Source organism: Ambystoma mexicanum, chromosome 1p (genome assembly GCF_040938575.1).
Source record: "Ambystoma mexicanum isolate Mex_15411 chromosome 1p, UKY_AmexF1_1, whole genome shotgun sequence".
NCBI lineage: Eukaryota > Metazoa > Chordata > Amphibia > Caudata > Ambystomatidae > Ambystoma > Ambystoma mexicanum.
Genome location: NC_090921.1, coordinates 295580898 through 295607264, shown reverse-complemented (window position 1 = coordinate 295607264; position 26367 = coordinate 295580898). Strand labels below are relative to the sequence as shown.

At 44.8% G+C, this 26367-nt stretch overlaps 1 protein-coding gene across 4 annotated transcripts in view; it reads right to left on the bottom strand.

Moving 5' to 3' along the window:
- Nucleotides 1–26367, bottom strand: part of SBNO2 (strawberry notch homolog 2) — a 1228831-nt gene that overhangs the window by 1070708 nt on the left and 131756 nt on the right. The window lies entirely within an intron of this gene.

Below are 26367 nucleotides of genomic sequence, written 5' to 3'. Positions count from 1 at the left end.
ATAACCATCCTTGTTTACCCCTCTCCCAGTTTTGCTTAATAAGCTCTACCAAGAAAGTCGGTCATTTAAAATCTCCTGGAACTCGCAAGCCATTGACCCTACCACTCTTTCCCGGTCAGCGTCCTCCAAAGGATCAGTCCTTGGATATCTGCTTTTCATGTTCTATTCCTGTGCCCAAAGAAGACTTCTCGTCCTTTGGCTTTCACCATCACTTTCTTGCTTATTGCACTGAAATCTTCTAACCCTTTCCCTCTTTTCACCCAGGTCTTCTCGGAACGGATTACCAACGGTCTCACCCCAATTCGTCACTTGATGCCTCTCCACTGTGTGACTAATACCGGTTCCATTTGTTAACATCCCCGCAAAAATGTCGCAATACAAAAATCATTGCCATAAATTTGTGGCAATATTGACCCATTGACCCCAAGGGAGACACCCCCGCAACCTCCGCTCCCACAAATTATCCCCCCCAAAAATATTGCCGATGGAGAGACCATATGTACGGCAATATTTTTGGTGGGGATATTTTGTAGGGATACCGTAATACCAGGATGTTGTCGCTGCTTCCGAAGGAGGAGCCCCTTCCCATGAGGCCAGGGTGGTAAGGCCCTTATCCAAAAGTCCTGCTGGGGATGATGTGAGGAACCCGAGGGCGTCCTCACTTCTTCCCCCAAAATATCCTCCTCCTGGGTGGTCAGGGAAAGGCCGTCTCTATCGGATCCTGAGCCTGTGGGTGGATATGAGAGGGAGGATCACCTGGGTGTAGAAGACTTGGCGAGCGGGGATGAGGCACTCTTGGGTGAGACAGTATTTTTAATAAATCTAATATCATCCAGGCCTCTGTAGGTTACCAGTCCCTTCCCTATCTTTTACATACATCTCCAAGTAAACATCAGCCAAGTACTTGGAGGAAGAGAAACACCAGAGCCATACAACCCATCTTTATTGATTCTTACTCGCACGAACATCACTTTGGTACTGGGATATGGAAGATGCAACAAAGAGACTACCGAACTAACTGTGCGTAGGCTAGTTTCCGAGTACGTAATCAAGCTGGCAGGATATTTAAAGGCCAGTATTGGAAGGAGGAGGATGTGAACTTTGGATCAGTCGTGTGGAAGCAAAACCCTGAGAAGTCCAGTGAAGCCGGAGTGGGATGCTGAGCAAGAGCAGGAGGCGGCAAGGTGGAAAGCAGGTCAGTGTGAGAAAGCTCCGCAGAGGAAAGCTGGTGCTTCCCTCTGAACCGGAAAAGCACCAGAAGAGGCTAGGGTGAGCCAAAGGAGCACCACAAACGAACTGCAGCAGGGAAGCAGCTGGCAGAGTCACGTAGGCAGTGAGGTTAATCGGCTATACTGGCGGGCGAGAGAGATAAGCAGTGAACGAAGCTGCAGGAGGACCGGCAGGACAGAATGCTTTCCGGAAACACAACCAGTGCTGCAGCCACCGCACTATATGTCTGACACACCAAGCAACACCAGTGAGTATGCCCATGAGCGCCGGGAGCCCTTGGGGGTACTGTAAGGAAGGCATGGTATCAAAAGTAAGAGGAGGATTTTAAGATGGCCGCCCGCGTGGGGAGACGCGAACGAGACGCGAGCGAGACTCGCTCCGGCTGGGCCTGTCATCAGAACCACAATTAGCTTCGATCCCGAGGGTACCACAATTAGCGACGTGTGGTCCCGAAAGTCCAGAGACTGCGGGCTGGCTTGGGAGGCGGATTCCCACCAGTAAAACCCAGGCGGCGCAGCGGGAGCGGAGTGCCCCTCCCCCATCGCGGCAACAGCATTCCCAGCGCGGCCCGGAAACAAGGGGCAACCGCGTTAGGGAAACCCGGAACCTGGGCGGAGGAACGCCGTCGGCGGCGGCCACAGAGACGAGGAGGGGCAAGCTATAAGGGGTTGGGCTCAGTTGGAAAAACGCTGCGGAGGAGCAGCAGCAGACCGCTCCCCCCCTTTTCCACCCCCAACGGAGATCACATCGACTCGCACAGAAGACAGAGCAGGGGGAGTGGAATGCCACAAAGCGGGGACTCCGAAGCGGACAAGCGGACAGCTGATAAAACAGAAAAAGCCCCGGCCCAGAGAGTTCAGCGGCAGCAGCTCCCGGAACGGCGGATGTGCAGGTGAGCGGCTCCCACCCACTCCACCCTCCAGCAATTTCTGGGACTTATCGGCACCGCACAGGGGACATCCTTACACCCCTTCATACAGGCCAAATAAGGCCGGTGACCACAAGGTGGGGGAGGAGCCCACCCTCTACCAACAGCCGGTATGTTATTTATTTGAACAAGAATAGGCCATTGAGAGACGGAAGCCCAGTGCACAGCGGAGGCTTAATTACATCAAGCAAAGGCCATGTCTACAGCGAAACTAGAGGGCAACTGAACTCACTATCCCCCACACACAGGACTCGAGCCTCCTTCATATGTGGGCTTCAGATACCCCGGTGACCACCAGGGGAAGATCACAAGAAGAGCCAACAATGCCGACATCAGACTCCACCCAGACCACAAGTGGCAGTCAGCCCCCAACAAGGGACGACATGCACGCCTGGTTCATTGAGTTACAAGACAAGCTCATGTCGACAGTGCAAGTTCAAATCGCCTCAATGAAAAATGAACTGAAACAGGCAGTCTAGGAATGTAAGCATGACATTGCCAACCTCGAAGAAAGGACAGACACCCTAGAAAAAATAGTGCAAAATGTAGAGGACGAGGCGACTCAGTACAGCGAAACACAGGAGCACCTGGTGCGATTAACCCACAATCTGGAGATACAGTGCGAAGACCTAGAAAATAGGTCCCGCAGATAGAACATTCTCATTAGAAATATGCCAGAATCAGTACTGGATATTGACTTGAAAAAAGCGGTGCAGGAAGTGTTTGGGGAAATCATTGACGCACAAGAACCGGACAGCATTGGGATTGACCGCATTCACAGAGTGGGCCCGAAATGCACAGGGGCACCTGGTGAAAGACCGAGAGATGTGCTGGCCACTCTCACATCGTACCCGCAAAAATAACTCATCCTAAGGAGGACGAGGCAGTTGGACCAAATTAGGATGAACGGTGTGGACATTCACCTTTATCAAGACCTGTCCACCGTGACACTCCTAAAGAGAAGAGAAATGGCCCCACTAATAAGAGAGCTGGTCTCGAAAGAGATGAAATACAAGTGGACATTCCCCTTTGGTCTGTTGTTTGAGTGGGAAGGAAAGCAAAGAAGGGTGACCACCTGGAAAGAGAGACTAAATGTCATGGACATTCAGATCGAGGAGGCTCCTTCCAAGCGTGAATTGGCAAAGGGGAACCAACAGAAGAGGCCGAGAGGTTGGGAAACGGTGCGGCATAAAAAGAAACGGATTGGAAGGCGAAAGAACACGCCGACCTCAGCGGAATAAATGCAGCAATGGCTGTAAAGGCAAGATTGGGACAAAACACATCCAAGGCACGCAGAGAGGTTTCCATTGAAGGGAATCGAATGCTATGGGATATACAGGCCCGATGCGGAGTAGGCACGACTCGCAGTCAGCTCTGAGGAAGATGCGGGGTTTAGGACCCCCCCCGCAAATGAAATCTCGAGCATACTGAGGGCAGGGAGCGATAGGCGGAACACCAGAGCTACCATAGGAACCCGGGCCCTCCTCGGGAGCAAAGTTATTTGGTTATTAGTTAGGGTACTGTTGGGGTGTTGTGGAGGGGGGGTTATCTGGAAGAATTTGAAGGCTAGCGCTTCCGGGCTAAGGGGAAAGTCAAGGAGGGCATGCAGATATGGGGAAGATTAGACTGCTTACCCTAAATGTTAGGTGTCTTAACTCCCATGTGAAAGGAGAAAAGTAGAGAATATGCTCAGGAGGAAAAGGGCAGAAGTACTGCTATTACAGGAAACACACATTAGAGCAGTGGATAGGGGGAAAATACGCATTCGTGGGTATGATATCCTGATGCCATCAAATGCACCAGGGAAAAGAACAGGGGTGTTGATAGCAGTCAAGGGGGGACTGGAAGCAACAATGATAGATAAACAGGCAGACAAAGATGGGAGATATGTATTCGCCAATATCAAGATACACAACTCGGTATTTACCTTAGCATCCATGTATGCCCCTAACATGGGCCAGGATGGCTTTTTGCGGGATGCGATGGGGAGACTGGAGGGATTCGTGAAAGGAGAACTAATCATTGGGGGGGATTTTAATATGGCATGGCAACCACAGCTAGACAGGAGTGCGGGGGGTCCCCACATCCAGAACACCCCATCGGGACGTCTAAAATAAAGAATGGACTGCATGGCACTTTGTGATGCCTGGCGGGAACTGAAAGGTCTAGATAAGGGGTTTACATATTACTCGCACGTGCACAACACGATGTCGGGAATTGATTATTCCTGGGTCTCGGCGGGAATTCTGGGCAAAGTTCAGGGATTGGAACTGGGCCCCCATAGCACTGTCCGATCACGCGCCCCTTTGGCTAGATCTATTGACCCCTGGGAACGAGGGTGGCCTTTGGACCATTGATGGTAGAGGCCATTAGGGATAAAATCCTAGACTTCTTTGAGCATAACGATACGGGGGAAGTCCCTATGGGCATGGTATGGGAGGCATTAAAGGCGGTAACCAGGGGACACTTCATAGCACTGAAAGCTACTAGGGACAGTCAAAGACATGGATGGGAACAAGAACTAGAAAAGAAACTAACTGAGATTCGAGAAGAACTGCTGGCCCATCCCACCAGAAAATTAAAGAGGACTCTACAACACACACAGGGGCAGCTGGAACTCCTCCGCAACAAAAAGGCAGAGAGATCACTCCTCTACCTCAAACAGAGACTCTATATCAAAGCCAACAAAGCGGATCGACTCCTGGCAAGGCAACTCTCTGCAAAGCAAAAATCCAAGACCATCCTCAATATCGAAAATCCACAGGGAGTGACACTAACGCGTACCAAGGATATTGGGGAAACTTTTAAGACATTCTATCAGGAATTATACGCAACAGAACATCCAGATGAGGAGGACCAAAATCGCTTCCTGCGGCCACTCCCCATCCCAAAAATATAAGAGGAGGATAAAATTGCATTAGACGCCCAGATAACTGAAAGTGAGGTAAAGAAGGCAATAAAAGATCTCCCTCTCAAAGCACCGGGCCCGGACGGTTTCATGGCCTCCTTCTATAAAAAATATGCGGACATCCTGACCCCATTTCTCACGAGATTGCTTAATTCTTTCAAAGATAATGGAAATGTACCACCATCCATGAACGAGGCAAAGGTCTTGGTATTTCATAAAGAAGGGAAAGATCCCTCCCTCCCCACCTCGTACCGAACAATCGCACTAATAAATTTGGACTCGAAGATATACACGGGAATACTAGCGGCAAGACTTTCCCCGCTGCTGTCCTCTCATACACCCGGGTTTCATCCCGGGGAGGCAAACTCATGATAATCTCAGAAGACTAATACACTTGATCGAAAAAATAAACATCACCCACACCCCAGCAATTGTTTTATCACTTGACGCCGAAAAGGCATTTGATAGGGTGGAGTGGTCCATACTCTTTAAAACCCTCGAACCCATAGGATTTGGGAACAACTTTATAAACATGGTCAAAGCCAACTACGCTTCCCCCTCGATAAGAATAGCGGTTAATGGGGCAGTCACAGAGAGGGTAGTGGTCACTAGGGGGACGAAACAGGGCTGCCCACTTTCCCCCCTCTTATACGCAATGTTTTTGGAACCGCTCTTAATTAAAATTAGGGAATCTACCCAAATTAAGGGGATAGAGATGGCGGGCAGACAACACAAAGTGATAGCATACGCAGACGATATGCTGGTAGCGCTAGAGGAACCAACGGACACACTCCCCCGAGTGGTACAGGTCCTGGAGTCATTTGGGGACATCTCGGGCCTGAAGATAAACAAGAATAAATCAGAGATTCTACATCTAGCAGGGGATAGAGATCCACTGGACAGGGGGCAGGAGCACTGGGGCTAAAGATAGCAGGTGAAGGCATAAAATAGCTAGGCATAACACTCACACAAAAGGTAGAGGTGCTATATAAACAAAACTACCCCCCTCTTTTAACCAAAGTGAAAAAAGACATGGAACGCTGGTGCCCGCTAAATATCTCGTGGTGGGGAAGAATTCAATCGTTAAAAATGAATCCACTCCCCAAACTGTTGTATTACTTCCAGGCCCTTCCGATTGTAATCCTGAACTCGATCTTTAAAGAGCTGGCAAAGACGGTCTCCCGGTTTGTCGGGAATAGGAAACCCCCAAGAATTGCCAGAGCAGTGCTGACATCACACGTCAGAGAGGGGGGGACTAGCTCTCCCTCACTTCAGAAACTATTATCAAGCAGCGCAACTTTGGGTACTGAAAGAATGGCTGAGGGATGGCCAAAAATCGATCTGGGTGACGAAGGATAGGGCGGTAGCGAGAAACCCCCTAGGAGATCTCCTGTGGAAACCTAAGCAACAGTCATCCAAACCTTCGAATCAGCGAAATCATGAAGGCCACAGTGAATACCTGGGACGAGCAAACGCAGAAAGTAAACATTACCACGTCAACCGCCCCTTTTACACCAATTTGCAGGAACCCACAGTTTCCACCGGGACTGGAACACAGGGCTTTCGAAAAGTGGGAAGAGGCAGGGTGCAGGAAAATTGGGGAAATGTTCCAGGACAAGGAAATTAGACCATTTGCGGAATGCAAGACCATGTGGAATCTAATGAATTCGGACAGGTACAAATATTAACAGCTCAAACACTGGTTAACGACCCCGGAGATGATACAGGCGGCAACCAGGGATCTGACCACTTTTGAAAAATTCCTCCTTACCAACTCAGGAGACAAGAAACTAGTCTCCACTCTATACACCTTCATTAACCAACAGGAAGAAGGGGTCAAATGGGCATACATGAAAAAATGGGAAAGAACCTTAGGGGAAGAAACCACGATCCTCCAATGGCAGGCGCTGTGGGCGGACATCCCTAAACTAAAAAGAGCAGTCCAGACCAGGGAAATGTGGATAAAGGTAGTCACACAATGGCACTACACGCCGGAGAGACTCAACAACATGTATCTGAACTCGCCAAATCACTGCTGGAGAGGCTGCGCAGAGCCAGGCACATGGAGGCACATCTGGTGGGACTGTCATAAGGTTAAGGGGTTCTGGACAAAAATGATCTCGGAAATGAAAAAGATATTCCCAGAGGTGGAACTGGTAGGAGTAAGGGTGTGGCTGTGCAGAATGCAAGACCAACAAACCAGGAAATACACAAAGGCGCAACGTAGAAGTTTCATGGGCCTGGTCATTGCGGCATGGGCCACAATAGCTCAGAATTGGAAGCAGCTTGATCCTCCAACGATATACACATGGCTACAAAAGGTCTGGTCACATATGACCATGGAAAAAATCATGCATAATCTTCAGGGAACACGGGACTCCTTTATGAAAGAATGGGGGGGGGATGCTTGAATATTTGCAATCAGACTACATGGTGCCCACATAATATTAGAATATCGGCCATTTTCGCCGCTTAGATTAGCCCGAGGACAACGGCATCACTGACACTTCTTCCGAAATGGGGGTGGGTGGGGGAGGGGGGTGGTGGACAGGGTGGGGGTGGGGCGGCGGATTTGTTGATATTTTGTATCCAGTTTATACTGTGAAAACAAAAATAAGTTTAAAAAAAAAGTAAGACAACTGACCACAGTTCATGCGCGTTTCTTGAACTTCAAAAAGGGTTTGGAAAATGCCTATCCTAAAATGCACCACACACCGTGGGTAATAATAAGCAGCGCTCAGATACCTGAGGGTTCGTAGCGCTATATAAATGCTAAATTATTATTATTATTAAATCTAAAGATGGGAGCAAGCTACGACCATCAAATAATGCAGGCCGAGTGGTATCTTGTCAAAATAAAAGGGCCTATACTAAAAAACTTCTAGATGCAAATAGTGTGAGAAACAATGTTATGTAAAAGAAAGAAGTGTTCAAGAAATGATAGGTCAGGATATTCAGGCCGTTGGCCTACACTTACCTGCATTTTCAGCACGGGACAAGGCGGCACACTCAAGTTTAGCACAGTCTCTGGCTTCTCTAGCACGAGAGTGCAGTTGCAACATTAGCATCAGGGCCTTCTATGCTCAAGTCTCTTTGCCTTTCAAAGTCTCTTCGTTCAGAGGGCCTGATGCGACAAACCAACAATAAGTTATTTTCCTCTCGGGATTTCACACTTACTCAATGTCTCAGGTGATTCACTATTCACCTCGGACCCCCCCTCAGCCGGGCTCATATCCCCTTTAACACAAAGCTCATAGGATTTTCATCTATCTAATTTCTGGGGTGATTCACGGTTCACCCCAGATACCCTCAGCAGTGCTCATACATATATATTCAACACAATTTTCAATCAGTCTCCCTCCGCAGGGCACGGACCCAATTTAATTCACTTTAACACAAATGTGCTTTATCCCAAAAGCTTTCAATTGATCTCCCTCCTTCGGGCTCGGTCGAACTTTATTTTTTCATCAACTTGCTTTGCAGTTTCAACATCGAAGACTTTCGTTTGTGCACAGGATTTTGCTTGACCCGTCGCAGGACTACTTCGATGCCCAGTTATTTGCCCCTCTTCCACCTTTCTCAACTCTCATTTGGATACCTGACAGAGACCTTCGAATGAGAACGCACGCAGTGCCGGACCACTCTGTAAAACATAGTATCTTGATATCAAAATTCAATCACTCATCTATTGTTCAGTTTCTCTCACGTTGGTTATCGCATGCGTTTCATACAATGCTGCTTGCAACCTTGGCTTCAACACAGTGCAGTCTGCTATTAGTCTCCCCAACTCAGCGGCTGTGTTGATTTCACTGGTGCTGCTTTTTTTTTATTTTAGGGGCCAAGGACAGTACCACAGCAGCGGGCGATTCTCCCCGCCTTGATTATCGACGTGTGAGGGCCACGGGTACCACCGACACACAATGCAGGATTCTTCAGCCTTGTTTCCTGGTCTTACTTTCATAAAACCTCTAATAGAAAGCGTAACGATTTCTCGTCGAAAAGGTCAAGGGCACTTGCTTCCCTCCTTGCGATCCCCTTCTGTTTTTCCATCTTTCTCCTCATGTTAAACTGCCATCTTGGAACTGTTGCTTCCTTGTGTGTTTTGCCTCGCTCTGCTTTTATCCGTGTGGGAAGTGTAATGGAAGTCGGGTGTGTGATGGTCAGTAATTTTCTAACCATTGTATTGGGACATGTCAGGTATACGGCTTGGGTGTTAATCCGTTTTCTTTCATAGTGAGCTGTGCGTGAGAAAGTGTTTGTGTTTGAGGTGTTTGGAGTTCCTAAGTAGCCTACTTGGTAGGATGGGGTAAAGGTGTTACCGGGAAGGGGATACCACGTCTCGCCATCTGGTGTCTCACTCCCTGAAGACCCCTCACCCAGGTGATCGTCCCGCACTAGACCACCCCCAGTAACTGGATCGAAAAGCGATAGCCGTGTCGTGGCATCCTGGATGACAGATCCCTGGGGACTAGCGTGTTAGACACCTTCAGGTTTCTCACATGCCCTTCCCCTATGCGATCTAGCTGCATCTCTTTCACAAGGGAATAGAGAAAGGAAAATCTAAGTTTCCTTGTTCGTTGCCTTTTCGGTGCTCCACAGTGAAACTCGGGTCTAAGAACCATCTCATGGCTCAAGAATTAGAATCTTTTCGCTGGCTAATCCATACTATTGGAGAGTGATCTGTGACTAGTGTGAACTTCCTTCCTAGGAAGTAGTATCTAAGGTGGGTGAAGGACCACTTGATTGCAAGGGCCTATAATTCTAGCACAGAAGGGAAGGGGATACCGCATCTCGCCATCCGGTGTCCCACTCCCACAAGACCCCTCACCCAGACGATCCTCCTACACTGGTACACCCCCAGGAGCGGATCCAAAAGTAATGGCTGTGTCCTGGCCACCTGGATGACAGATCCCTGGGGAATAGCAGGTAAGACACCTTCAGGTTTCTCAGTACCAGGTCAGGTTTGCAGTGTGAAATTCACCATATATGAGAAGCTGATAAAAGAAAGACTATTTTCATGAATCCCCTCAAGTACATTTGGGGATAATTCAGAATAAGTAAAACAGTGAATTAATCAACTGATAAAACCAGAGGAAACGTTGATACAAGTTAAATGAATTGGTTATGAACCGACATGAAAAGTAATGCTAATAAACAAAGCCAAACAAGCACACCTAAGTGAATAAGAACAAGCATTGCCAAGAGCCAAGCATATATTTGTGTGTTTTATCGAGAGAAATTAATGGCTGAGAAAAGAAAGCCTGTATGCAAGAGAAACCCAGCAAAAGAGCATCAGACGGCTTGTGCAAACAAACTATTACCCGAGTTTCCTAGCAGGAGAGTGTACTGGGAAGCCTATGTTGGTCTTTGCAAGTGAAAGCTACTAAACAAGTGAATTGTGATAAAAACAAATCAATGATAAAGCTTCAAGGGCACTTGAAAGGGTAAAGTCAAGCCTCACCGTGATGCTGAAACTGTAGCAAGATACCTATAAAGTGGACCCACGTAAGGTGTGTTGGTTTGCGCTGTAATGGATGGACCGTGTGCTCCGAAAACTGCGATTGAATCTTTAACTATTTTGCAATCCTTTTCGGCTTTATTTTCCTACGTTGGCGATATCAATAATGTGCCTAAAAAGAATTTGTTGACCCAGATTCTGCACCCTAAGTGCTTATATTGCGACTGCAGCAATATCTTAAAACAAGTTTCTTATTGTAAAAGCACCATAGTGGGTTGCGCTTCTGTAAAAATAATGTAGGTAATTCTTTGATTGCTGTTTCAAAAAATTAGATTTTATTTTTTAAACTTGCATTAATTTTCATGCAACTTTAAATTTCCTTCATGTATTTGTAAATGTCCAAATACACATACTTTTTTCCTTTTTTCCATTCACATTTTTTTGCTCTCAACACGTGTATCCCCACAATGATTATCCGTGGTTCTTAAAATAATAGTCAGAATTTGAATCAGAAAATATGTAATCAAAATGGTAGGGAGAAAGAATAATCTATTTAAATTACATGATTTATTTGATACACTCTTCTAATTTTCTTATTCTTTATATCTCAACCAACATTCTCTCTAAATTTTCATATCTGTACTGTCATCAGCAGTATTTATTCTCATTTTCAAAACAATTCCTTCCAAAATATTTTTGGCCTAAAATTAATGGAAAGTCAATTAATCATGTATTACATTTAGGAATTATAAACATCCCATATATATTTTGTCATCAGCAGTATTTATTCTTGTTTTCAAAGCAATTCTTCAAAATTATTCTTTTGCCTAATAATAATAGAACATCAATTTTTTAGACCATATATTAATCATGTATTTTATCATAGTCTTTTTCTATTTGGGAGGCTACTGCTACTTCCTCTATAAGTTAATTACCTTTTTGTTTCTGCTGTTCCTCAGGATCGATTGCCACCAGTCGCCAGGATCCGCGCAGGTGGATTGTTCGGCTTTTTCTCTTTTAAAGCCCGCGATTGCGTGACGCATGACGTCACCGTGTTACGTTACACGATGACATCACGCGTCACGCTAAAAACGTCAGGCGGCCATTTTCCACTACTGAGGATCGCCTAACTAGTCCTTTCTTATGGAAGGACTATTTTTTCTAGCATTTTGTACCTAAAAGTAGAAGGTACGTTTAAGCATGAACACATTTTTGTTGAAAAGATTTTTTTAGAAAGGATTTTTTGGGGAAAAATTAAAGTGATGTAAATCAAATATATTTAAAATATTTAGAGAAAGAAAAAAAAGGAATAATTTAAATCCAAAGAAAGAAAAAAGAAAAAGGAAAATTGAAGTTGCCTAGCATGACCATATTGAAATTAATTCAGCCCGCATACATAATAATGATTCACAGAGTACGACATACAAAAGAAACAACAAATTGATGTGTTGCACATTATAAACAATAAATATAAACACCAAATATATGCAGAAAATGAACATTATATAGTGATGAATGCAGAAAGTTTAGTGTTCATAGCCAGTAGGCCATTTCATTTTCCGAATTCAGGCCCGAATGGCACGTATCCAGAGTGCATATCCATTTTGCCTCTCTCTTTCTTAACAAAAGTTCTCCGTTTCCTCCTCTCTCTGGTGTGTCAACTCTTTCCAGGCCAAGGAATTTAATGTTTTTGATTTCATTCAGTTGGTGTTCTTGGTTGAAATGTATTGCCATTGGATATCTGGTATCATTATTTTTGATGGCTCTTAAATGTTCCTGAAGTCTAATTTTTAATGGTCGGATAGTACTTCCAACGTATCTTTTCCCACAGATACAAGTAATAGCATAGATTACATATTTTGTATTACAGTTAATGTAATGCTTGATCTTTTGTAATTTTCCATTAGGCAACTTGATTTCCTTTGTTCCATTTTCTATTTAATTGCAAATAATACAATTTCCACAACTGTGAGTTCCTATTGATGCCGGCACTTTTAGGAATTGGCTGAGGATTTCTGTTTCGTCTTCTTTCAATTAACTAGGACTAATTTTTTGTTTCAATGTGGGAGCTCTACGATAAATAATCCTTGGTTTGACTTCTATATTTTGTCTTATTATATCATCACTTTGTAAAATGTCCCAATGTTTTTTCAAAACCTTCTTAAGAACTGTAACGCTCACCTGGCTCCCACGGAGGCGCTGGTCTGGTCTGGGATGCTGTGGCCTCTTCAAGTGTGATGAGCAGAATTCGGACCACCGATTGAACAGGACACCCAAATCTGGCTTGTCTGGCCCGTAGGAATATCCTTCTGCAGATGAGAAAGGGGATTAAGTGTCTGCTGAATAGTGTGCTTGCTCCCCTTTTTCCCCCTTTGTTCTTCTCCGACTTCCTCCAAAACCCCCGGTTTAAGCTCACCTTATGGTTTGGAAGGATGAACTCTCCATCCTGCTTCTGGTGCAGGGGCGCGCGTTCGTCCAGTTACTTCACTGGTTTTCAGAATGGCGCTGGCAAATCCACTTGACTTTTCTGAGCGATACGCCGTAAGTATGAAGATGTAAAGGTTCAAGTGTGAGCCTCCTTTTATGTTTTTTCTGTCCTTTATTTCAGATGCAGAACAAAGGCGATGCATTGAGGGGGTAAATTGCCGGTGGTAAAATCAGGGGAGTTAGTGATGAGGGCGACCCCTCTAAATGTCTTTATAATTCCCCAGTAATGTCTTTTGTCCTTTCCCCATAGGGGCCGGGGTGCAGTACCTGCCAAAGATGCGGCGCCGACCCGAGATGTGGAATGGTTCACCAAGAAAAGCCGGTAAGTAATATGGATGAAAATTCGGCTTTCCTCTTGTGTTCCCTTGCTCACCTTTTGTCTCTTCTTCTCTCCCCTAGGTGCAGAGATGTGGCGACCGGTGCTGAGAGCCGCGATGGAGCCGGGCGGCGTCTTGGGAACAGGCGAGTGAAGCGCGGCGCTGCAGCAAGCAACGCGGTGCTTTTAAATGGAAGTCTTCCTTCAGGAATGCTGGCGTGAAGATTCCGGATGCAGGTAAGAAGGTTGAATAAGTTCTTGGTTTTCACCTTTCTCTTCTCTTATTCCCTTACAGGTGTTCCAGGTTCGAGGCGGGCGTGGCTGGAGTCCAGGTGCAGGAGCAAACACGGTGAGCGTTCAGCTGCTGGGATGCAGAACAACGCGAAGCACGTGTGGCTGTCCGGGCGTGGCTTAAATAGCCTTGGAAGAAGTTCCAGGTGAGTATTCTTCCACAGCCCCAACCAAGTAACAAAATAGTTCAGAAAAATAGTCCCTCCTAAGCCTCATTTGGCTTGGTTCTTCATGCAGCATGGCCTGCATCAGGTGAGTGTGCAGCATGGTCTGCTTCAGGTAAGTGCACCAAACACTTCCCCTTATGAGCCTGGCGCCTATGGCACCAGGACTGATGTCCAACATGAGCCTGGGGCGCCAGGACAGAGTACAAAGAGCCCCTATAAAGGGCCGCTGGGCTTTTACCCGGGGGCGTGATGCCTGCTCCCGGGGGTGCTGTGCCTGGCCTGGTGCTCCGGGGGTAGGCATCATGACAAGAACATATGCTTCACTATTTGAAGTTGTGATAAAATCTACTTTTGTTTGTGTATTTCTTGTTTTTGGTCGGTCTTTTAACAATTCTGTTCTTGGTATTTTTTCTGCTTTTTTATAGCTCGTTCTACTTCATCTGCTTTGTAGCCTCTCTTTGTAAACCTTTCTTTGAGAGTGGATATGTGTTCATCAAATTTGTCTTTTGAACTACAGTTCCGTTTTGTTCTGAGTATTTCACCATAGGGTATATTGCTAAATGTTAAAGGTATTTGTACCGCGCACAGTCACCAATGGCAGATCTGTAAACGATAAGGGGGGGGATGGGTTAGTAAGGTGAAGAGGGAGTAGGATAGTGAGAGGAGTGGTGTTCTGTTGGCAGCTTCAACTCGGTATACACCAGATGCTGAGCTTTGGTGCGGTTATTGGATCGGTGTCAGTCCGCGTGTGCTGTTGCTCCAGCTTATGTGTTGTTGCAGTGTTGTGAAGTGTGTGTGGCTTGTGGTGCGAGAAATGGTTGTGTGAGTTTTTGAGTGAGATAAGTATGCAGAGTTTGAGGTTATATTGGTTAGTGGGTTACCTGACCTTTAGCATGCTAACATTCACAGTATTGTCTAAGTGTGGCACTTGTTGGCCTTCACAATCCTATCTAGATGCAGCGCAGGCCAATGTTCAGAATTCTATCTAGGTGTGGGCATGCCAACATTCACAGCCCTACCTAGATGCGGCTCAGGCTGGTGGTTCACTGCTCTAAGTGTGGCACATGCTAAAATTCAAGTTTCATCTAGGTGCGGGTATGCTATCCTTCAGTCAAAATCCTATCTAGATGCAACGCAGGCTAATGTTCACAATTCTATCCAAGCGTGGACATTCCAACCTTCACAATTCTATCCAAGTGTGGACATGCTAGCATTCTCAATTCTATCCAGACGCGACGCAGGCTAATTTTCACAATCTGTCTAAGTGTGGGCATGTTAGTATTCACAATTCCAACTGGATGCGACGCAGGCTAATGTTCACAATTCTACCTAAGTGTGGACATGCTAATATTCACAATTCTGTCTAGATATTCTTAATTATATGTTTCACATGGTTGCTTTCTGCATGTAGAACTTTATTTACTGCAGTGGGTTTGATGTACAAATCAGTCAGTATTTTTTCTTCATCAGTATAAATTTGCAAGTCCAGAAACTCAATACTCTCTGTGCTGATTTTAACTGTAAATTTTATGTTGTAGTTATTTTAATTTAGATATCCGATGTAGTCTTCTAGTGTCCTTTTGTCTCCATTCCATATATTAGTACATCATCGATGTAACGTCCCCAATATACAATATTTCTGTCTTTAAATGCTGAGTGTTGCCATGCACGATTTATTTCGTAATGTCCCATGAACAGGTTGGCGTAAGAGGGCGCAAACTTTGCCTGCATCGCCGTACCCCGCTCTTGTCTGTAGATGATTTTATTAAACATGAAAATATTATTAGTCAATGCAAAATGTAACATTTCCAAATGTTGCAGAAATGAGATCGACCTTGATTTAAAAAAAAACTCGGTTGCCTCCATCCCTTTGAGATGCTCTATGCTGGTGTAAAGAGACACCACATCGAGAGTTACTAAAAGATAGTTTTTATCCCATGGTATTTCTTCCATTTGTTGAATAACATGTTTACTGTCGCTTACTGCTGCCAAACTCACTGTGAACGGCTGTAAATGAAGGTCTATGTATTGTGAAGCCCTTTCCGTTAATGAACCTATCCCATTAATTATGGGTCTGCAAGATGGAAATATTTCAAAATTGTTTGTGAATTTTTGGTAGAAAGTAAATTGACATGATTGGGTGAGTATTATCTAGGTAATTGTATTCTTCTGAAAGTAGGCCCATTTCTTCCCAATTTTTAATTATTATGTGCCATTGTGTTTGAAGTTCTTTAATGGGATTTTTTTTGAAGTATTGAGTAGCAGTTTTCATCATTCAAATGTCTGGTTCCTTCGGTTATGTAATCTTTCCTTTGCATGAGAACAATATTCCCTCCTTTGTCCGCTGATTTCGTTACCCATTGTTGATTTTTTTACAAGAGAGTCAATAGCTTTAGATTCCTTAAGTGAAAGATTATGCTTGAATTTGGAGGATTTGTTGTTCAGATAGTTCTGTCTTAGATCTACGCTCACCATTTTTTGAAAGATGTCTATCACATTATTTTCTTCCATTCTTGGTATGAATTTTGATTTTCAATTTAATATTGGATTCTTCAGTTTTAAAAGGATTAATATTCTGTTCTTCCAAGAACATTTCTGTCGTATAATTTTCTTCTGTAAGATTCATTATGTTAAGTGTCCCTTCTACTATTTCAACTGTGAGGTGTGATATTTCTTGTTCTGTCTTTTTTCTTTTTTTGTGCATCGATTCAGCAAAATATTTTTTTTATTTTAATTTTCTGCAGAATTTGAACAAATCCACTTGTGTGTGAAAATAATCCGCTTTATTTGAAGGGATGTAGTTCAGTCCTTTATTGAGCACTGTATTGAGTGTATTGTCTACTTGTTCTCCTGTTAAGTTCAAAACAAGATTTACTTGTTCCCTTTCCCTTGTGATCTCGTTTGCATACCTTTTTGTCCAACTCCTTTGTTTTTGCGTTCCTGCTCTTGTTTTTTGGAAAACTGGTTGATGTACTTCCGTTTGTGCCAGATCTCATGCCTCTTGTGTTTATCATCCCTTGTTGAAAATTCGATTTTGTGATTGATTTGTGTTGACGAAACGCCTCTAAAAAATTAAATTCTTGTACTCTATCAGATGTACCAGGAATTTCTTCAGTTTCTTTTTCTACTTAACTATTTGTTTCTGTGTCAGATGATTGAGTTGTCGAAGATTGTGTTGTTATACCTTTACTGGTTGTTGGGATATATTTTCGAAATTGGTTTACTTTTACCTTTGATGTCATATTTCCTCTGATACGTGTACACTCTTCCAATTTTGTAGTCTATTTCATCTCTTAAAACTGCTTTTATTTTTTGGATTTTAATCCTTCAGTAAATTTTATAAGATGATCATCTAGAATCTGATCATTTTTTAATGTTATTTCCGGAAGATTTAATTTTTCAATAATTTATTTCAATTCCTTCATCTCTTCTAATGCTTACACATGAGCTATCGCTGAGTGATTGATGATTCTAATCATCATGTCTTTCGAGGTCTTCGTGAGTAATGTCTCCCAATCTTGTAAAGATTCTGTATCCTCATCCTCAAAGGATGGGAAGATGCATATCCGTAGGCCTCTTGGTATTCTACCCACATCCATATACATTCTTAAAGTTTTCATCTCCCACCACTTTGCTAACTTTCTTTGAAACTGCTTCTAGTCTCTCGAACAAATTTCTTAATGAAGTGGAGGTCTGAGATGATCTAACATCTCCTGGCGTTTGTCTATGTCGCAGAAAAAGCTCTTCTGCTTCAGCTTCTCTTCTTTCAAAAACATCCAACATATCTTAATTTTTATTTTATAATGATAATCAAAAAATTATTTATAGTCAATTTAAATATGCACCGATTCTGCCTCTAGGAAAGCCTGTTACAAAATGTTTAACTATTTTGCAGTCCTTTTCGGCTTTATTTTTCTACTTGGGCGATATCAATAATGTGCCTAAAAAGAATTTATTTGTTGACCCAGATTCTGCACCCTAAGTGCTTATATTGCGACTGCAGCAATATCCTAAAACAATTTTCTTATTGTAAAAGCACCATAGTGGGTTGCGCTTCTGGTAAAAATAATGTAGGTAATTCTTTGATTGCCGTTTCAAAAAATTAGATTTTATTTTTGAAACTTGCAATAATTTTCATGCAACTTTAAATTTCCTTCATGTATTTGTAAATGTCCATATACACATACATTTTTCCTTTTTTCTATTCAAATTTTTTTGCTCTCAACACGTGTTTCCCCACGGTGATTATCCGTGGTTCTTCAGGAGAGATACTAAAAGGAAAGTATAGAAGAAAAGAAAAATAGAATAAAATAATAATCAGAATTTGAATCAGAAAATATTTAATCAAAATGGTAGGGAGAAAGAATAATCTATTTAAATTATATGATTTATTTGATACACTCACCTAATTTTATTATTCTTTATATCTCAACCAACATTCTCTCTAAATGTTCATATCTTTATTGTCATCAGCAGTATTTATTCTTGTTTTCAAAGCAATTCTTCAAAATTATTTTTTTGCCTAATAATAGAAAATACATTTTTTAGACCATACATTAATCATGTATTTTATCATACAGTCATTTTCTATTTCTATTTGGGAGGCTACTGCTACTTCCTCTATAAGTTAATTAACTTTTTGTTTCTGCTGTTCCTCAGGACTGATTGCCACCAGTCGCCAGGATTCTTTCGCTAAATATTTTAAATATCTTCGATTTACATCACTTTATTTTTTCACAAAAAAATCCTCTTTCTAACAAAAAAAATCTTTTCAACAAAAATGTGTTCATGTTTAAACTTACCTTCTACTTTTAGGTACAAAATGCTAGAAAAATAGTCCTTCCATAAGAAAGGTCTCGTTGCGCGATCCTCAGTAGTGGAAAATGGCTGCCTGACGTTTTTAGCATGACGCGTGACGTCATTGCATAACGTAATGCGGTGACGTCATACGTCACGCACTTGCGGGCTTTAAAAGAGAAAAGAAAGCCAAACAATCCACCAGCGCGGATCCTGGCGACTGGTGATAATAAGCTTTCTTTAAAAAGGGCAAGATATGTAACAATCAAATATACTTTAAAATACTTTTCAGAATCATACAACTTAGTGGATACACTTTGGATATGCTGCTTACACACTTCCTACACCCTGATGCGACTTCATTCACATGGACAGTAATGGCATTTATATATCACTAGTTAGACTTTGCAGATCCTGAGGTTGCAGAAAGTAAAGGTTAAAGGAAGGAAAAGGTTAAACAGGTTCTCAGGGCATGCGAGTATACTTAAATCTTCCAATGAAGTCTAGACAAACCTTTCTCTGCAATAACAGTCTAAAACAAGCTACCATCTCTGAGGGACAGAAATATCAAAGTCACTGGGCTATAAGAGTGTGCAGGGAGCTAGGACAGAAAGTCAACTGGAGCAGAGTCAATGGAGCGGAGGCACTACTTAGATAACAAGTCTTGCACAAGGTTAGAGAGTTAGGAGGAAAATCACTTGTAGGGTCACAAGCTGTTAAGCCTATACAGGTAAGCCACTGCAAGTCTCAACTGAGAAAAGCACAGCTCAAGGGCACCGAGCTAAGTGCCCCAGGTCTAAACAGTACTTCTGTTTTGAAGAGTGGTCCAGCTGGATTCTGTCCTGTTGCAGCGATGCAGAACCTGGGTTCCTGAGGTTCTGTCGTAGAGACAAGAGGGAGGATGTCTGGAGGGCTCCTGCAGTGGCAATTTGGAGGTCGTCAGCAGCTACGGGCTCTTTTTGAATCAGCAGCACTTTGCGGTTTCAGCGCTCGGTAAACAGCACCACTGCAGATCTCAGATACTGGCTGGACTTCCGTCACACCTTGGGTCATGTCCTCTGGTGCGGGGACTCGAGCTCTGGTCATCCTTCTTCTGGAGGGTCATTAGGAGACTCCTGGAGCTTCTGGACGGATTTCAGACGTTGCACTACAGATTTCTCAACGCCTTGGACTCGGTTTTTGCAGCAGCAAAGAAGTACAGCCAATCAGGGAAGATGGTACAGTGGAGTTCTTCACAGTGTTAGTTGCCCGCACTAACCCAAGGTTAGAAGTCCTCCCTTCCGGAGCTTCTCTTGTCGATGAAGCACAGCAGCAAAGCTTCCCCAGACAACTCAAAGGTGCAGGAGGATGCAGCAAGTTTGGTTTACGGTTTCTTCGTCAGGTGTTTCTCCCAGTGGTAGACTCTACCTCTAGTCCCAAAACACTCGACTTTTATGTAGGTTTCTCCCATTCATACACAGCCCAGGCTGTCAATCACACAGCAAGGTGGCTGTAATCAAAGGACAGCCAGCCATCCAATGATGACTGGTTGCATTCAAGCATTCCTAGAGACAAGGCACAGGGGAGTTTCAGGGACCTCCCTCACATCCTGCCCCGAACACACAGAGTAAAACCCAAAAAAGACCCCACAAACAGAAAATCACGTAAAAAGAAGACCAGGCCATTTTGACAAAAACAGTCACCTATGGGTGCTATACGGCAGCTGAGGATTCAGCCCGCGGTAGAAAAGCACAATGGTAGAAATATTTAACCACTGCCACCAGCCGTTTATAGTAGTGAGGATGACAAAAATGTTACATGAGAATGTAGAATAAGGGCTACTAGGTAACCCCGCAGCACTCCACATAAGATGGTGTGTGCTGGACCTACAAAGAGAGAAGGTAAGTGTAGTCAATTTCACTTTACTAGTCTTGGGAACAGTAGTTAACACAAGGAAAGGTTATGAGAAAGCTACTCTTGTGACACTGCACTGTAGGTGGTGTGCGTCGCCATACAAAAGGTAGATGCCGGGGACGGCCACCAGGGGGGCGCAGAGATCAGCATGCTCTCTCTGTGAGCTCCGTAACCAGCACCCCGGAAGATGGAATGAGCACCCGTCTTTAGGAATCCCCCCCCCCCCGCTGAACAAATACGGGATTTCACCGTGTGAACGTCCCCCCCACCCCGAGGAAAAATCCTGATGCAAATCGGCCTTCCACAGCCTCAGAAAACTCGAGAGAAAACCGGGGCCTCCGAGGCACGTGGAAATCGAAACCAACTGCGTGTGTCTCACCGTTGGAAAGCCCGGAAGGCTTGTGTTCGGCTCTCAGAGTGCAACACCCTCACACGAGGACGTGAGATCAGCCGACCGACCCGGTGAGCGAGAATAAGTGCTGCAAGAAGGAGTGAACTGCGGATCGCGAACATACCAATTTGTGACGGAGAACATTGGGGAAAACTGCCGAGTGGTGCCCTCACAGACCTGCGACTTCCCGAGTGAACCCAACGGCGGAGTTGTCCAGGCCAAAAAAAGGTGCACGAACTCCACCAGAGACAGAATTCATAATCGGAACCGACAGGTGCCTACCACCCCTCGGAGCCGACTACCCAGCACACCTCCCTGCCTGCCCACGACATCACCCCAGGCCTACACAAGAACTTACGCGCCCCATCAGCAAACTACCCGCAACGCAATTCGAGGGAGTAGGCCGTCATCATCCACCTCGATCGAGTGAGGCGTGGATTATTACAGCGCACGCAGCTTCTACCCAGGCCCATCATCGGTGATCTGTATGAGTGCTAAGCATAAACTAGCTCACTTCGCCTACATCCTCGCCTTGCTTACAACCGCTGGCGCCAAGATGGCGAACTGCGCCACTACAGGAGACGACCTGGCTGCAGCTACAAAAGGAGACATAGCCGCCCTACTGGGGGAGATTAAGAACCTGGGAACAAATATAGGTGGCAAAATAGATAGGATCACTCAACGGCTTGATAGCATGAAGGACAGACTCAAGGGAGTTGAAAACAATCAGGCCTCCATTGACACACTGGAAGGGCAACTCGACCAAAGAATGACGGAACTGGAACAACGTGAATACGAGTATAAACTTAAGCTCGATGATTTGGAGAACAGAGAAAGGAGGAATAATATACACATTTTTGGTATTCCGGAGAGAGAGGGGGAAACTGAAGCGGACCTTAAGGAGACACTTCACAACATCATCAAACTTCTGACAGATGATGAGGTGGATGAACCGGTAACCGAACAAATTCATAGGGCAGGAGGCCCAGCGAGTGGACCACGCTCAGTCCTCGCCCGATTCCACCGATTCAGGGACAAAGCTAGAATTCTTGACAAAGCCAGAATGAGCGAGAAGATTACGCTATGGGGAGCACAAATCTCCATTTACCAAGATCTCTCCTCCTGCACCCTAGCCGTCAGAAAAATGTGCGGACCTCTAACGAAGATGCTCAAGGAAAAGAGCGTTCAATATAGATGGGGTTATCCCTTCTCCTTCACGTTCCAATACGAGGGGACCAGATTCAGACTGCGATCGGGGAATGAGATACAATCGTGCATATCTGACCTCTTAGGGTCACAAGGAGAAGAGGCGAGTCAAGAAGCGACAAATAAGGAAGGAAGAGAATGGCGACTCCAAGGTCCCCGGAGAAAGAGTAAAGGGTTCGCGAAAATTCAGGTGGGGCAATCTCTCCCCAGAAACGGATAACTGACACCAGATGATACCGGTAAGACAATTCCAATCAAAGTATTTAAATGGTGTGATATGGATGCACAAATGCACACACATTCCCTGGACTGAAGATAATTAGGGGGGAACCACCAGGGGGCTCACTCTGGACTACGATGACTTATTCTGGTCAAGGGGCGTGAAGTAACGACCCCCAGAAGTGGTCCGAGGTCGACCTGGGACAACCGACTGGGCTCGACCGGACGCCATCAATTAGGAAGGAGGAACGAGGGGGGGGAGGGAAAAGTGAAGGAAACAAAGAAGGTCAGAGCAGTAAACATAATTAACCACAACAGCCAAATCAGTGTGCGGCTCGTGAGCATAGAGCATCGCCAAGTGTATACAAAGAGACAACTCCCAGCAAGAAAGAAATATGGCTACGAACGTTAATGTAAAGGAACCGGTCTCCTTAAGAGTTGGAACACTCAATGTTAAATGGCTCAACTCACCGACGAAACGGTCCCTTGTAGCCAGAGAATTTCATAGAAGCGGACTAGATATTCTTCTACTCCAGGAAACAAAATACATAAAAGGAGATGAACGACGGATTCTTGGGAAACGAGTGGGAACTGAATTTTGGGGCTCGGGCCCACTCAGAAAGGGAGGAGTGGGAATCCTCATTAGAAAAGGCATAGATTTTGTGATGAACAAGGCATGGTCAGACGTTGAAGGACGAGCAATGCTAGTAAATGGGCAACTAGGTAATCTGAACGTCACAATTGCCACCTTGTACGCTCCAAACACAGGCCAGTCTAGATTTCTCTCCAGGACAATCCCTAAGATAATACTTGAAGCCACCGGGCACATCATCTTGGGAGACGGAGGGGGGGGGGGGTTTACCAATGGGCAATCCCAGCCACAGACCGGAATCCTGGGTTCCCTACCACGACTCATCAGAATAGACGTGAACCGACTGAGCTAGCTAATATGATGGAACTGTATAACAAGGTAGACGCATGGAGAGCTATTCATCCGGAAGAACAAGGCTACACTTTCTATTCCGCTCCCCATAATACGTACACCCGTATAGATTACATGCATCTCGCCAGAGAGATCTCTGAAGTAACGTCACAGGCAAAGATAACCCAGATTACTTGGTCCGACCATGACATGGTCCTCACAGACTTCCAGTGGGCCGACCTACCTAAAATAGTGGGAAATGGCGCTGCAACGAGAGCCTTTGGAGGGATGTCGTTTTCAGAACTGAAATGGAGACAGAAATCTCTGAATTCTTTAAAACAATGGAGAGGTACCCAAACCAACAGTGTGGGAGGCCGGGAAGGCCACCTGGAGAGGGATCTTGATAAGGGAAGGCTCATCAAAGAATAGAGAACCTAATCTTATTGAACAAATACTCCAAACTGAAATCTCCCAATTAGAACGCACACCCAAAATAGGTGAAGAAGTGGATCGAACTGAAACTATTGGAGCATGAACAGGTCGTGCGTAAACTAAGATTTTTAAAACAAAAATTCTACGAGAAGGGCGATAAGGCCGACGCACTTCTCGCTGCCAGGCTGCGAGAACAAAGAGCGGAGGGAAAGAGTATTAGAAATTAAAGGCGATACCTCCCCCACATCACACGCCCGCACCACTATCCCAGAACATTTTGCCGACTTTTATGAAACTTTATATTCTTCTGAGGTAGACCCTGAACGATCACAGACAGAGTCCCATCTGTCCTCAATAGATGTACCCCGTATTCCTGACTTAGAGGTCGAATCATTAGAATCCCCTATTACGGAACTAGAGGTCCAAGCCGCCATAAAAAGATCAACATTGGGCAAGTCCCCGGGCGAAGACGGCTACACCGCCAGATTTTATAAAACTTTTATCACCGCGCTGGCCCCCTTCCTCACACTCCTCTTCAATGAAATAATGGACACAGGGAAACCCCCAGACTCTTTTACCCAGGCATTGATCACTGTTATCCCCAAGGCTGGGAGGGATCCTACGAAATGTTCCTCATACCGCCCCATCTCTCTACTCAACCTTGACGCAAAGATATACACCAGAATCTTGGCAGCGAGACTCAAAACCCTCATCCCTCAATTTATACACTCCGATCAGGTTGGGTTCATACTGGGCAGACAAGGGGCAGAAACAATCCGCAAAACCTTACACCTGATCCACGCATCCCAGACCATGGAGAATGATCCGGCCCTGCTTTCCATCGATGCAGAAAAGGCCTTTGATAGGGTGGCATGGGGGTTCCTTGAGGCAGTAATCCGAAAGGTGGGAAGGGGCACTAGATTTAGGAGAGCGATACACACAGTTTATACAGACCCCAAGGCATCTATATTTGTGAACGGGGAATACTCACAATGGTTCAACCTGCAGCGTGGAACCCGACAAGGATGCCCCCTCTCAGCGATTCTCTTTGCCATCTCCTTAGAACCTCTGGCAATCGCAATAAGGTAGACCCTACACTAAAAGGTATTTGACTGGGGACAACAGAAGACAAAATTGCCCTCTACACAGATAACATCCTCCTCCACATCACAAACCCCTCCATCTCCATCCTCTGGGCTCTCTCCATGATAGAAGAATATGGTAAACTCTCTGGGTTCAAAATAAATAAAACAAAGTCCACACTCTTTCCCCTCCAAGGTCAAAAAGACGAGAATACCATCAGATTCTTCCCATTCGGTCTCAATATCAAACACTCACAACTACAATACCTGGGGATACAACTAACGAAGAATCTAAGTGACTTATTTGAAGCAAACTTCCCTCCCCTATTGAAACAATTTAGGGTAGACTCGACAAGATGGGATAAGCTCACAATATCCTGGCTAGGCCGGCTTAATGCAATTAAGATGATATCCCTGCCCCGGTTCCTATATCCTTTTCAAGCGATACCCATTAGTATTCCAAAAAACGTTTTTACTGAGATCAAAAGGGCCATGCTCCAATTCCTATGGCAAGGGAAAAAAGCAAGAATTCCATATAAGACCCTAACACTCCCAAAAGATAAAGGTGGAGTTGGGCTTCCCAATTTTCAAAAATATTACGAGGCCGGCCAACTTAGGGTATTGATTCCACACCTCCGTAACCAAACAGACACCCAGTGGGCCAATATGGACAACCATTACTTTACACCAGCTACAGTATCTGAATGGTTATGGGCACCTAAAAAAATAATCTGTAGAAAACTCAAAGACCACCCGATACTAATGACCATCTAGGACATCTGGACACATGGCAAAAACATGCAAAAGATTACTACCTGGCCGGCTCCCCTCAGCCACTTATGGTCCCCAGGAATCAACGACCACATCCCAGGAGTCGAAAGGTTCCAATCATGGTATGAGGCTGGATTAGAGAGAGTAGGGCAACTGCAACGGAAAGACTCCTTCATTTCTCTCCCTGAACTAACCGAAGCCCTCGGAATAGGCCCATTATCCACCTTTCAATACTTGCAGATAAACGGGGTTTTGGCAAGAGCCATGTGGAAACCCACATTAATGAGAGAACTCACCCTTTTGAGAAAATACTGGACTCAAGAACTGTAATGAAAGGCCTAATCTCCGATATGTACAAAACACTGATAGAAGGGGAGGGGGTGAACACTGACTCATTGAAAAGCAGATGGGAAATAGATTTCTCCGAACAGTTCACTCCAGACCTATGGGATACCATATGCCAGGCAGCCACACGAATATCCATTTCAAATCAATACAAACTCCATGCAATCAAATTATTAGATAGATGGCAAGATGATCCAGTCAGATTATCTGAAATGTTTCAGACTACGAGCCCGGATTGCTGGCGTGGATGCGGAAACAGAGCAGACTACTGGCGCATGTGGTGAGGATGTCCCAGAATACAAGTGTTCTGGTCGGAGGTCCTGGGCTGGATCAAAGAAGTCGGTGGTATCGACAGAACACCTACTCCCTAGCTTATTGTTTGGCCTCGAGAAAGATGAGGATGACTGGGTCAAGATCAAGGATCTAGCACCACAATTGCCATTAGCCGCTAGAGCAACACTAGTAATGAGGTGGAAAGCTCCCACAACTCCCACGAAAAATGAATGGATCCGTGTTTCCAATAA